This window comes from Alosa sapidissima, chromosome 1 (genome assembly GCF_018492685.1).
Source record: "Alosa sapidissima isolate fAloSap1 chromosome 1, fAloSap1.pri, whole genome shotgun sequence".
Taxonomy (NCBI): Eukaryota; Metazoa; Chordata; class Actinopteri; order Clupeiformes; family Clupeidae; genus Alosa; species Alosa sapidissima.
In genome coordinates, this window is record NC_055957.1 from 45,503,946 (window position 1) to 45,518,055 (window position 14,110).

Genomic DNA, 14,110 nt, shown 5'->3' on the forward strand with positions numbered 1-14,110 from the left:
GACCTGCTCCACACAGTTATTATACACCCGCATTAGAGCTCAGTCTGGACCTGCTCCACACAGTTATTATACACCCGCATTAGAGCTCAGTCTGGACCTGCTCCACAAAGTTATTATAGTTTTCAAGTAACAACATCAAATATCCAGACTTACCAAAGAAGTAAATCATTGTGTGGAACAGGCCCATAGTGATAAAAACTAAAACGGCATCACACGTATTACCGCTTGGTCTCTGCAGCTGTATAAAAACATCAGTGAAGTGAAGAAATGAGACAACACTCCCAAGCTCACTAGGAGACTATGAAAAGATACTAACTAGAATCACATCCTCTGAGAAATCCATCAAATGTTGAAAGAATACATTTCAGCACCAAAAATTATTTTCCCATTTATTTCAGTTTGTTATGAAGAAGTTACCAAAAATGCAAACCTTATGACTATTAGAGATCAGAGTTCTGCCTAACATGGCGGTGCACAGTCTCTTGCTCTTCCTGGACACCACACAAGTTTGAGCCATGGAACAAAATATTTAATTCAAGCAATTTGCATCACTGATCACACAACTGATTAGTATTAATGACACAATTTACACTTATGGTTATGGTTATGGTTATGGATTTAGCAGACACCTTTGTCCAAAGCGACACATAAATACATAATAATATTTAAAATTGAACAGGGAACAGATTAGAATGTTGGTCAAATATAATAAGGAGAATAGTTATAATAAACAATAATATCAATTTAATCAATAGCCTAATAAAAATAAGCAATGAAAATGAGGGGAAAGGCAATAATAAAACAATAATGTCCATTCAATCAATAATATAAAAACAATGACATGCTAAGACTACATTAAGGAGAATATCAGTAATAAACAATAATGTCAAATTAATTAACAGCCTAATGAAAATAAAACAATATTATACAAACCATAACACATAAGCGCTTAAACAACTAAGTACATGTTGAATAGGAATGTCTGTAGACCCCTCTTAAACGACCCAAAACTACCACAGGAGAGCACTGGGCAACTCATTCCACCAACATGGAACCACTGAGGAATAGAGTCTTGAATTAGACCTAGTTTTTATGACTGGTCGACATAACAGACGCTCATCAGAAGACTGCAGTGGGTGGTTGGGGATGTAAGGCTTGATTATTGAATTAAAATAACTAGGAGCAGATCCAGTCAGTATCCAAAGTGAGAGATTTAAATTTAATTCTGGCTACTATAGGGAGCCAATGGAGAGTAACTAGAGGAGTTACATGTGTCCTCTTTGGCTGATTGAAGACCAGGCATGCTCCAGCATTCTGAATAAGCTGTAATGATCTTATTACACAAGCGGGTAAGCCAGCTAATAGTGAATTACAATAGTCCAGCTTAGAGATGACCATGGTCTGAACAAGAAGTTGTGTGGAATCTTGAGTCAGATAAGGTCTGATCTTCCTAATGTTGTAAAGCATAAACCGACATGATTTTGCAATAGAAGCTACATGCTCAGAGAAGTTAAGTCGGTCATCAATTACAACACCCAAGTTACGTGCCGATCTAGTTGGGGTCAATGAAGTTGAGTCAAGCTGGATGTTAATCTGTTGGGGAATAGCTGTTTTAGCTGGAAACACCAAAAACTCTGTTTTTGAGAGATTAAGCTGAAGGTGCCGATCTTTCATCCAGGCTGAAATATCCTTAAGGCATGCAGAAATCCGGTGGGAAACACTAGAGTCATCAGGTGGGAAAGACAGGTAAAGTTGAGTGTTGTCTGCATAACAGTGAAAGTCAAATCCATGGGAGCGAATGGTATCACCTAAGGAAGTGGTGTAAATAGAGAAAAGCAAAGGTCCTAATACTGATCCCTGAGGCACACCTGTGGTGAGGTCATGAGACTTAGATACCTGTCCCTGCCAAAACACGTTGAAAGAACGCCCTTTAAGGTAAGATTCAAACCAGTCAAGAGCTTTTCCAGAAATTCCCAGTTCAGATAGTATAGAAAGGAGAATGTCATTGTTAACAGTATCAAAGGCTGCAGATAAATCTAGTAGAATTAATACTGATGACTGAGCAGAGGACTTAGCTACTCTCAATGCTTCAGTCACAGACAGAAGAGCAGTTTCAGTAGAATGACCACTCTTGAAACCAGACTGCATAGGGTCTAGTAGATTATTCTGATGAAGAAAGTCACAAACTTGCTTGAAGACCACTTTCTCCAAAACCTTTGATAAGAAAGGAAGAAGGGAGACAGGTCTGTAGTTCTTCACCTGAGTTGGATTAAGTGTACTTTTCTTTAACAGAGGTGTAACCCTAGCCTGTTTAAAAGAATAAGGAACTATTCCAGAACTGAGTGAAGCATTAAATACATGTGTGACTGCTGGTAGAACAGCGGGTGAGATAGACTGTAGAAGAGTGGACGGGACAGGATCCATGGGCATGTTTTTGGACGACTTCGCTGAAGCAATTGAGAGACTGCTTCCTCATCAAGAGGAGAGAAATGATGAGTACAATGATGCTGTCATACTAACACAAGGCAAAGCCCTCCTTATAGGTGCATCAAACTGAGCACTTATTTTAGCAACTTTTTCAGTGAAAAATGTTGCAAAGTCATCTGCTGACAGTGAAGTAGTTGATGGTGGTGGTGGAGGATTGAGAAGAGATTTGAAAGTAGAAAAAAGTTTTCTACTGTCAGTGGCGCCCTCAATCTTGCTTTGATAGAATGCCTTTTTTGCAAGTGTAACAGTGGATGAAAAGCAAAGCAAAGATAGCCTGGCTAGCGCCACCACTTCTCAATGAGACGTGGTCTAGGAACCAAACGTTCATTTTCTCGTATTTGAAAAAAATGCTCAGATCCGTTTATTGGGTGCCACGGATGTCTATCAAATATGTCTGTGCATAGCTCATCATCGTCTTGCTTTCCCACCTGTTCTGTGATTGGTTCCCTATCTCAGGCGAAAATTTGCTCCATGGTCTCCAGGCTGCCTTAGCAGCGTGAATCAAATCGCGCGCAAGGCAGCATGGGAACACCCAGGCTAAAGCAAAGACTGGTAGTTACTAAGATCATTACCATCTCTGGATTTACGCCATTTCCTCTCAGCAGCTCTAAGTTCCTTTCGTACTGAGACTACAGTATACTGTTCGTCAGCCATGGATGACGAGGTTTAGAACGAGTAGGTCTTAAGGAAAGAGGACATGCTGCATTCAAACAAGATACCAGTGTAGAGCAGAGTCTCTGTAGCGTTATTAACCTCAAGTGCCAAGAATGAGCTAGGAGTAGGTAAAGCAGATGTTACTAATGTTGCAAAATGGTCACTTGAGAGGCTTCTGAGGTTATGCCGGAACGAAATTGTCGGAGGAGGAGCTGCTGGGTTATCCAGGAGACGCACAGAGAATCTGATAAAGTGATGATCCGATACATGTAATAGATTAACCAAAACGTTGTCTGTATTACAGTTACGTACCAGAATTAAATCGAGATCTTTACCAGCCTTGTGAGTAGGAGGACTGTGGACACGTGTGATATTAAATGAGGAGAGTAAGGACAGGAAGTCAATTGAAGACGAGTTATCCAAATGAATATTAAAAATCGCCAAGGATTAATAACGGGCATGCATCCATTGGAATAGCAGACAATAGAATGTCCAACTCATTCACAAAGTTCCCAAGTTGTCCTGGAGGGCGATAAAAAAACACCAATTATCATTTGTATGGCTCAGTTATCATGATGGAATGATATTGTGATGAACGTAATGACGTGATTGATTGCCTGCTCACATGGTTAGGAACGTGTATTGATTGAGCGATGAGAGACACCTGGAGAGGAAGAAGTTTAAAAACGGTACACAGTGCTTGGTGGAGAGAGAGAGAGAAAGGAGAGGGCAGACGATTGAAGACGGGCAAAGATGATGTGTTAGCGTGGACATAGTTGCTATATGGACAGGACACCTGAAGTGATGCTGACTAAATCGGAAGGAAGAATCAACGTGGGACGCTATATTTTTTGTGACTCTTTTTTTGTGGGTATCCGGGACGCCGGTGCTCGCGGACTGAACGTGCTACCATACGGGAGGGTCTCGAAGGCTGCTGGACAAGGGAAGTGGCGATTGTTTTAACCATGTTTCATGAATTGTGTGTGTGTGTGTGTGTGTGTGTTATTATTATATCGCAGGTGATTCTTTGGGGATGTTTTTAGGATGTGTTGATTAGTTAAGCCATGAATTTGCGTTTCTATGTGTGTTTATCCCCTGTTGGGCCTTTAGGTGTGTGCAATAATTGGCCTATGGTGTGTGTGCAATAATCGGCCTATGGTGTGTGTGTGCAATAATTAGCCTATGGTTTCTGATTTGTAGTGGTGTTAAGTGGCTTAGTGCAATATATCTGATAACAGACCCGGACTCCTGCTGACTGGCTTCAATCTAGTACTTTTATAAATGAATTATCATTAATAAACAGATTTACTTATACTAACTCCTGTCTGTGCTGGTTTTGTGTGGAACTTTGGACGACAACCGGACCATACCGGTAAAAAAAGGTGGTGGCAGCTAATTGATAGCCAGCTGTTACATTACAATATTCAAACGAGTTGTGGACCTGAGCAGGCAGCAACTGTGTAAACCTCCAATCATCAGAGACGAAAAAACCTGTCCCGCCTCCTCTACCAGACGAACGACTGGTATGCGAAAAAGCATAATTGGTCGACAACGCTGCAGGTGTGGCAGTATTCTCTGGCCTCATCCACGTCTCTGTAAGTGCAAGCAATTGAAGCGATAACTGTGAGGCCAGAGCAGGAATTAAGTACGATTTATTCACTGCAGATTGGCAATTCCACAACCCTACAGAAAAAGTAGGACAAGCCTGCTGAACTGATTTCAGTGAAGACATACAACAGAAATTGTTTGCCAAATATTTGTAATATTTTACAATAGCACTAAATTATATGTGGCTTGATTGAATGGATGAGAAGGACACAAATAAATTATTTTACTGCAGGTCTTTTATTCCCCGACTGCTTCCGGTGAGAGCAGCTTTAACTGTATGGATTTAGGTAAAGTAGATCAACAAAATAAAAAAAACTCTAACTTCCAGTGCAGATTGACAAACAGGAATTGAATATGTTCTAATGACAATAGGCAACAGTAGTGGCTCTGGGTGATCGTTTAAACCAGCGGTCCCCAACCACCGGGCATGTTTGCATTTTGCAAGGTCTATTTTCTTACGTCTGTCTGTCCCGCCTTCAACACTTTTACATATTGCCTTCAGCGCTGCGCAGCCTCAGGTCAGCTCACTTCACTTGATCAGTTCTTGGCGAACGGTAGTGTCACACGAAGTTAGCTAAACTGCTAGAATGAGCAACAAAAAACAAGCATCTTTAGCAGGTCACTGGCCAGAGTGTTTGAGTTGCGAGAGCAGAAAAAAAGTCACCGTTAGCTGCACATTTTAGTGATGAGGACTGGGTGTCAAAACTCGCTTACCTGTGTGACATATTCGGGTTGCTTAATGATCTCAACCTGTCACTCCAGGGGAGAATGACGACTTTAAACTGGCAGATAAAGTCGCTGCATTTAAAGCCAAGCTTGATTTGTAGGGACGACGAGTGGACCGGGGTGTATTTGATATGTTCCAAAAAGTAGTGGGGGTTTTGGGAGAGACTGAGGCAGGGCCCTTTCTCTCGCAGCTGGTGCGCGATCACCTTGTTGCGCTCTCAAATGAGTTTGAGCGTTACTTCCCATCCTTCAAAGATTCACGGCAAACCAATGAGTGGGTCCGCAACCCATTTGTCAATATCCCGAATAGTCCTAACTTGTCAGCGCAGGAGGAAGAGCAGTTGATCGAAATTGCAAATGATGGTGGTCTTAAGAGTGTGTATAAGGAAACCTCTCTGGAGGGTTTTTGGATCAAAACCAAAGCAGAATATCCCGAGATAGCCGTAAAAGCGCTGAAAACGTTTCCCACCACGTATCTATGCGAGGCCGGGTTTTCGGCAATGACTGCAACTAGACAAATTGCGCAATCGACTGGACATTTCAAACACACTGAGGGTGTCACTGTCTTCCATCACCCCCAGATGGAAGCTTCTTGTTGCAGGGAAACAAGCAGGGCTCCCACTGATTATATTCGTAATGCACGTTTAGTTCCCATGTTTTGTTCCCATATTTTGTTAAGCATGTTCACACTTATAGATGTAGCTTCAAGTTGTTCAATATTCATAGTTCATATTGTTCAATTTTCACTTCTTCAAGTTCACGTTTTTCACAAGAGATTGTTACCTTCACTGTTCATACATAACTGGAGCTAGTTCTTTTCAAGTAATGCATGCACAACACATATGGAACATGGAACCCCCAAACCCCCCCCCCGGTCCGTGAAAAAAAAAATGGGAATCAAACCGGTCCATGGTACATAAAAGGTTGGGGACCCCTGGTTTAAACCCCTGGATGTGACCGTTGGCTGTCACCAGCTAATGTAGCTTCAAACTCCCCTGCTGCTTCGTCCCGCTCTCAGCTTAGTTCTAGTGGGAGATGTAGCTCCGGTCTGATGCATTATCTACGTACCGGCTTGAGAGTCTGACTCGTTGCCTTCAACGACACTTTTGCTTCAACTGACGTGATTGTGCGCGAGCTGTTTTATTTACTTTTTAAAAGTTCTCCCGCGGCTCACCTCTTAAAGCTACAACGTGAAATTCCCCTGCCCTCTGTTCACCCGGTTACATTCTCCCCTGCTTTGTCATCGTCCCTGGTGACTTATTGTTCATCTACCAACCAGTTTAATTTAGAGCTGTAGAACACCATGCCTGCTAACACCTGGGATAATACATCTGGGCTTAGCGTCACTGCATTGCAGGCAGACTGAGGCAAGTTATGTGGGTTTCTGTTCATACCCACGGTAGTTCTCTGACTTTTGCGCAGAGGAAGATTGGAGACATTAACCCCCCCTTTCACTTCTTCCTGCTGAGCAGGCACAGAGCTATCCTCTGGTTTTTCCACCTCCAAGTAGCAGTCAACTGGAATGGAGTCAGGGCATGGCCTTGATCTAGTCCCCTGTCCATCCACAGGTAGGTCAATCTCTTCACCAGCAGAGAGGGGCCCCCACACTCTGGATTCTCGATTGTCTCCTCCAGGTGGTCATCTGCCTCAGTCTGTGCAGGCTCTGCTTCTGACCCCCGCTCGACTGCTGGATACCTGTTTACCTCCAGTAGGACAAACTCTTCCCTCAGGGACTCGAGGTCTGACTCCTGGTCCCAGGTCTGCTTATCCACCGGGGAAACTGTGGGACGTCGTCTCTCTGTCGTCTGTATAGGCTCAGGACATAGTCACAAATTCGACCTGTGCACCCGTTTCACTGGCCCCCTTCTATTGGCTCCACAGTGTGGGTGGTCCCTTGAACCCCAATGACTTTGTAGACTGTAGGTCCCCAGGCATCTTGTATCTTATTCCTTCCTGGGAGACGATGGCGGAGGTAGACCAGGTTCCCTACTTCCACAGGAGGCCAATACACCTTGCTTTGTTGTAAAGTGGCTCTCTCGGCAGCTTTCCGTTCAGCATACTCCAGTGCTCTGGAGTGGGCATCTTGGAGACGCTCCTGATGTACAACTAACCAGTCTGGCCCGTCTACTTGTTCCTGTTCTTGGCCCAGCAGCGCATCAATTGGAAGGTGTGGATGGACCCCAAACAGCAGGTAGTAGGGTGAATACCTCGTCGTTGAGTGTGGCGTGACATTATAAGCATACACCAACTCTGCCAGGTGGACATGCCCTGATGCCCCATTCGATCATGCACACTCTCAAGCACCTGCTCTTTGAGGCAGGAAGGCAACAAGAACTGATAGCATTTCCCCAAGTGTGAATCTTCTATCACACGATACAGGAGCCCATCTTTGTATTGGATCCGCGACCACTGCTTCAACAATGAGCGTGCTGGTTTAGACAGCCCCAGCTTTTCCCGGTGGGTGGGTTTCCTCTGCAGGTCCCAGAACCTCCTTAGCACCCCGAGAGCTGGGTCTGCCTCCTGGAAGCTCTGGAGTTCCGCCTTGGTGTATGCAGGGAGTGTGGGTGTGTTACTGAGAGCTCCGTTGCTGGCCCTAGTTTCGCCTACGTCTGATGCACAGAGCTGCCTGACCCGGCAACACTCAACACCCGCTGCTATTAGATTGGGGTCTAGGGTGGTGCTTGCTCAGATTGTGTCACATACCACGACACACCCATCAAACTCAGCATCCTCGCTCTCGGGCTCTGGTTATTTGGCAGTGGGTTGGCGGGAGAGGGCATCGGCTGCAGAGTTACATTGGCCTGGACGATATTTGACCTCGAAATCAAACACAGCTAACTGTGCAACCCAACGCTGTTGAATGGCCCCTAATTTGGCAGTGGAGAGGTGACAGAGGGGGTTATTATCGGTGATAATGGTGAACTTGGACCCAGAAGGTAACTCCTGAACTTCTCGGCAACCGCCCACTTTAGTGCAAGGAGCTCCAGCTTCATGCTGCTATAGTTTTGATCGTTTCTCTCAGCCCCCCGCAGCCTTCGACTAGCATAAGCTATAAACTTTTTTCTCCCCTCTTGGACCTGGTAGAGCACCGTGCCTAAACCCAACATGCTGGCATCTGTTTCTAGCAAAATGTGGTTAGCTTCTCCTTGAGTAATTCAAAGGCTTGCAGGCACTGTGGTGTTCAATTTTGGCGGAACAGCAGGTTAGCCTGAGCTTGCCTGTTTTCCTTGTTGCATGCATTGACCACATCGTGAAGGGGCCCTGCGATCTTGGCAAAACCTTCTATAAACCTCCTATGGTAGCTACAGAACCCCAAAAAGGATCTAAGTTCTTTTACACTAATTGGGAAGGGCCATGTCTTTTCAGTGCTTACTTTATCAGGATCTGTGCTTATGCCCTCAGCTGAGACCCGGTGGCCGAGGAACCTGACTTTGGGCTGGAGAAAATGACACTTCTCCACTTTTACTTTTAGCCCGTTTTCCCTCAACCTTTTAAGAACTGTCTCTAACCTCATCAGGTGGTCTTGGAAGGTAGACGAAAAAATTAGCAAGTCGTCCAGATAAATCAATACAATTTGGAAAGCTAGATCACTCATGGTGGCCTGCAAGAGTCGTTGAAAGGTTGCGGGCGCATTACACAACCCAAACGGCATTCTCAGGTACTCATATAAGCCAAAAGGTGTGGTGAATGCTGTCTTGGGTCTATCTCCCTCCTGGACAGCCACTTGGTGGTGATGGTATCCACTCGCAAGGTCGATCGTTGAGAAGAATTTTGCGCCACTCAATGCATCTAGACTCTCATCAATGCGAGGGAGGGGGAATGCATCACGCCGGGTCTTTGAGTTTAGTTTTCTGTAGTCAACACATAGCCTTAGGCTACCATCAGACTTGCGCACCAGAACAATAGGTGAGGCATATGAACTTGAGCTTTCTTTAATCACCCCTTTCTTAAGCAGTTCCATAATGTGGTCGCGGACCTCTTTGTACTGATTGGGTGGTACACGCCGGTAGGGTTGGCAAACAGGTGTTTCATCCACTAGAGGTATCTCATGCTCTACCCTATCGGTATAACCTAGGTCTTCGTCACTCACTGCGAAAACGTCTGTATACTGCATCAGAAGTGCCTCTAGCTCGGCCTGTTGCTCTGGTGTACCTCCTACGTGTAGTTGGCTCAGTAAGCTTGACTTATCACTTTCACACCCCTGATCACTCTTACGGCTTATGGTCACTTCCTCATGCTGGGCGGAAATCCACTGAAATTTCACTTCATATGGGATATTCTCGATACTCTGGCATGTACTAATAACCCCCAGCCTGGTCTTGGAGGGTAACCAGACAGCTTCAGGTGAAAAGTTTATTATGTGCACTGGAAACACATGACTGTTGGGTGCTATTGCAGTCGGGACCACTATTAGCCCACTGGGCAGTGAGGTATTGCCTGGCTCCACCAGCATATTCGGCTGTCTCTTCGGGCCCCTTGCATAGATGGTGGCGGTGGACAGAGCTGGTACATGCACTTTGCACCTGCTTGCCACTCGTGCTGTGGACACTCTTTTTACAAGTTCTGCCTCCTGCACATGTTGGAAAGCCTCCCTCCAGTCAGAGCCCAACTGTCTCTCTCGTGTTGTTTCGAATTCCGAGATCACAAGCTGTCTGCATCTTTTAGCAATGTTCATCCCAATTATGCCAGGTGGAGAATAGTCCGGTTCTTTCTCGTCTTGTCCCCTTTCATTATCATCTTTGATTATCAGAAACCCACAATCCGGGATGGTGACCCCCATAACGTCTATATCTAATTCCACATAACCTAAGTAGGGTAGCGGTAGCTTGTTAGCTGCCATTATCTTTAGCCATGTGGCAGTACAGTACATATCTTTGTCCTCTCCATTGAGGTGGTTTCTAAAGAAGTTTTCTGTCAGTGTGCTTACATTACTTCCTGTATCTATTAGACATCTAAGAGGAACACCACCTATTTCTATGTGCACTTCGGGACACTGACCTACTGCCTTTTCCAGGAAACACTCTTTAGTCAGGGGGTTATTTGAGCCTTCTGACTTACCCCGCATTGCCCGGCTCATAGCAATGGAGGGATCCCATTTCCCGATGCCGCATGAGTGTGCGTGGGGACAGACTGACTTCCTGGCCTGTGTGGTGTGGTGCACTGCCTCGCCATATGCCCAACACCTTCACACCGAAGACAGATTGGCTGACCATCATCGGTGTACTTGGGTTTGGCTTTAGGTTTGCCCCCCCTACCAGCCCCTTCAGCGCCTGCAGACTGCATGGAGAGCTCGCGAACAGCATTTGTAAGTTCACCAATAGCTTTGCCCTGCTGTGAGATTAGCTTCACTACCTCATTCAGCGTCACTGTCAAGTCTGGCTGTGGGTTAGTCAGGTTTGCTAAATTCCCCTCTGGGCCCCAACTAACAAGGTGTCTGTTTCTTGCCACATTCGCACTGCGCGGGCGGTCTTCTAGGGTCCACATCATTGCCTCCTCCTGTACATCAAAAAGGCTGGATGTGGGCTTTTCTCTAATGAATCTACGCAGTTCGCGACGGAGTGTGGAGTCTCGCACTCCTTCAATGAACTGGTCTCTGAGAGCTAGGTGTGCATCGACTACTACATTCATGGGTTTGTTGGAGAGCAGAATTTAGCAGCTGAGAAAGTGCATGTGAATAATCCTCCCCATAAGTCCTCCCCATCTAGCTGCCTACGACTATAGAAAGCGTTTAACAGTTGAGGAATAATAAGTAATAAAACGCATCACTCGTAAGTAAGTAAAATAATATGTAATAAAACATATCACTGGGTTGTGTGGCATGTCCCCCCATACATAGTTTAACTTCTTCTAAGGCTGAACCCTTGAGGTGTGAGAGAATCAAATCTACCTGTTCCTCCCTGTGTAGACCCCGGGCTCTCAATCCCCGCTCCAGTTCCTCTATGAACTCATCTACAGTGTGGACATCTTTCCCCATTTCCCCACAAAAAGGAGTAATGTGTTTTTCTCTAGGGATATATACAACAGGCCTTGTTTGGGCCATACTTGACATTACAGTATCATGTTTTCGATTCAGTTCTGAGATCTGTGATTGCAACTGCCTCAAAGGGTTACCTTCGCCATCACCCCAGTCAGTGGCAGTGGCCTCCCCATCTCGACAGGTTCTTTGCTTCAGCACGGCTGCGCCCCCATCCGCAGTAGTGGCTCTGGGTGATCGTTTAAACCCCTGGATGTGACAGTTGGCTGTTACCAGCTAATGTAGCTTCAAATTCCCCTGCTGCTACGCTGCTTCGTCCCGCTCTCAGCTTAGTTCTAGTGGGAGATGTAGCTCCGGTCTGATGCACTATCTACGTACCGGCTTGAGAATCTGACTCGTTGCCTTCAACGACACTTTTGCTGACGTCATTGTGCGCGAGCTGTTTTATTTACTGTTTAAAAGTTCTCCCGCGGCTCTTAAAGCTACAACGTGAAATTCCCCTGCCCTCTGTTCACCGGTTACATATAGGCCTATTTTACAGACATCATCTGTACATTTTCCATACATTTTAGCAGTAGAAGTTGTTAATCTACTAATCTATGCAGAGCCTTAGAACATATAGTCAGGGGTGAAAGTAGGCCAGTACAGTCCGGTACCACTATAAGATTCAGTGGCGTGCACAGTACCGGAAAGAGCTCCTTACCAAAAACAGGTCTGGACTCCCACAATTGTTACATTTCACACTCTACTGTCAAACATGTATTTTTTGTGCTAACTTTTCAACCTATGCTTCCTCCAATGTGATTTTTAAATTAAACGTACAACATCAGTGCATTAAGGTAGACAGTCTACTGTCTATGAGTGTCTGACGCAACAGCGCAATTGACACATCACTCCCCACACACAGGGATGGATTACTGAACGGGCCTACCAGGCCCAGGCTCAGGGGACCCTGAAGCCCAAGACTCTGTGTGAAGTCACTACTATTGTGTGATAATCATACTTGGCAATTGCCATCTTTTTTCACAGCAAGATGCCTTGTATCTGTTGATGGTTATGCCATTTCTTTCCAAAGAACTCGCCAGAAGTCATAATTTAAGGTGTGCGGGGGACCTCCCCTCGCTTGCCTGAGTTACTAACTTTGAGGTAGCCAGACGAGGGTCCTTTTCACTTCTGTGCCCACAGGGGCCCATAATCCATCCATGCCCACCTATGCCTTTCTCGTGCTACATTTTTGTCAATGCTTCCTCCAATGTGACTTTTAACTTAAACAACGACATTCGTGCATTAAGGCACACAGGCTACTGTCTATGAGTGCATCTGTCTCAAAACTAAAGCGCAACAGTGTCCAACCAATTATCAACCAATAACCGAACAACTAAACTAATTAAGGAAGGCACCACATGTTACCTTACTTTTTATCTGATATAGACCATCATCATTCATATGGACACATATTAGTGACAGACTGAAACAAACTAACTGTATTTTGAAAGGTAACATGAAGCCATGCAAAAAAAAGAAGTGAATGAAAGAGAAGTGAAGTGATGAAGTGAAGAGAAGTGAAGGAATAAGAAATAACACACATTTGGGAATGCATGTTTATTTTATTACTAAATTCATAGTTCATGAACACAACCCAACATACAGGCTTTGAAATAATACAAACTCTTATCACAGTCTCTTATTTAGACTGTTATCATTAAAAAAACAAGGGAGACATAAGAACAGTTTACCCTGAAGAGTTAGGAGAGGACAGGCAGAGGGGCATTCCAAAGAAGGCAGGGAAAGAAGAAGAGAGTGAAATAACCGGTCCTGATGAATGCTCTACAAATTGGCTAAAATAAATCAATTAATGTACCCTATTTCGGTGTGTTGAACGTTTCTCTGTGCACACTCTTTTCCCTATGAGAAATGTACGTAGTACCGGCAAGAATTTAAAACTACTTATATATATACTTATATATATATATATATATATATAAACTACACATAGTGTTTAATAATCTATAATGATTACAGCCAGAGGAGTGAGGCCAAGGGGTGCTATGGAGGAGTCTTGTCTGTTCCAGTAAGAAGACCATACATTATGAATCTATGAATCCTAAAAATCAAACCTGTTGCATGATCTTGAGGTGGTCCACTGGATAGCCTCTGGAAGAAGAACATGTTTCAATGGGGTGTTAGCCTTGCGTTACTGTCAACCAGAAATCTGAATCTGATCCGGTTTCTTCATCAAGATAACACATAATAATTTTCTGTGAAGGAACGTCTCTCTACCATTTAAATGTTTTTACCTTATTTGAAAAAAAAAAAAAATGGAATGCAACTCCAAATTGGAAATCGGTTTAGTTGCAGAGGTTGGCTGAAAACTGTTATATATGACTTTTAAAAATCTTGTTGCTGAGAAGAAAACAGTAATAGTCATTAAGTCAGGTAGATATCTGAGGTATCCTAAGCTAGTGACAAAAGCCAGCAGGCAAACAAGCATTTATTTACAAGAAATGTTAAGAGGTAGGTCCATAGGCGGAGTCAAGACCAGGTAGACTTGGTGTGTTTCATATTGTCTAAAATATGGAGATATCCTAATATAGCAAAACTTTAAACTGTTCAAAATAAGAATTAGAATGCTACACACAAATGACAACCACAATGTCATTG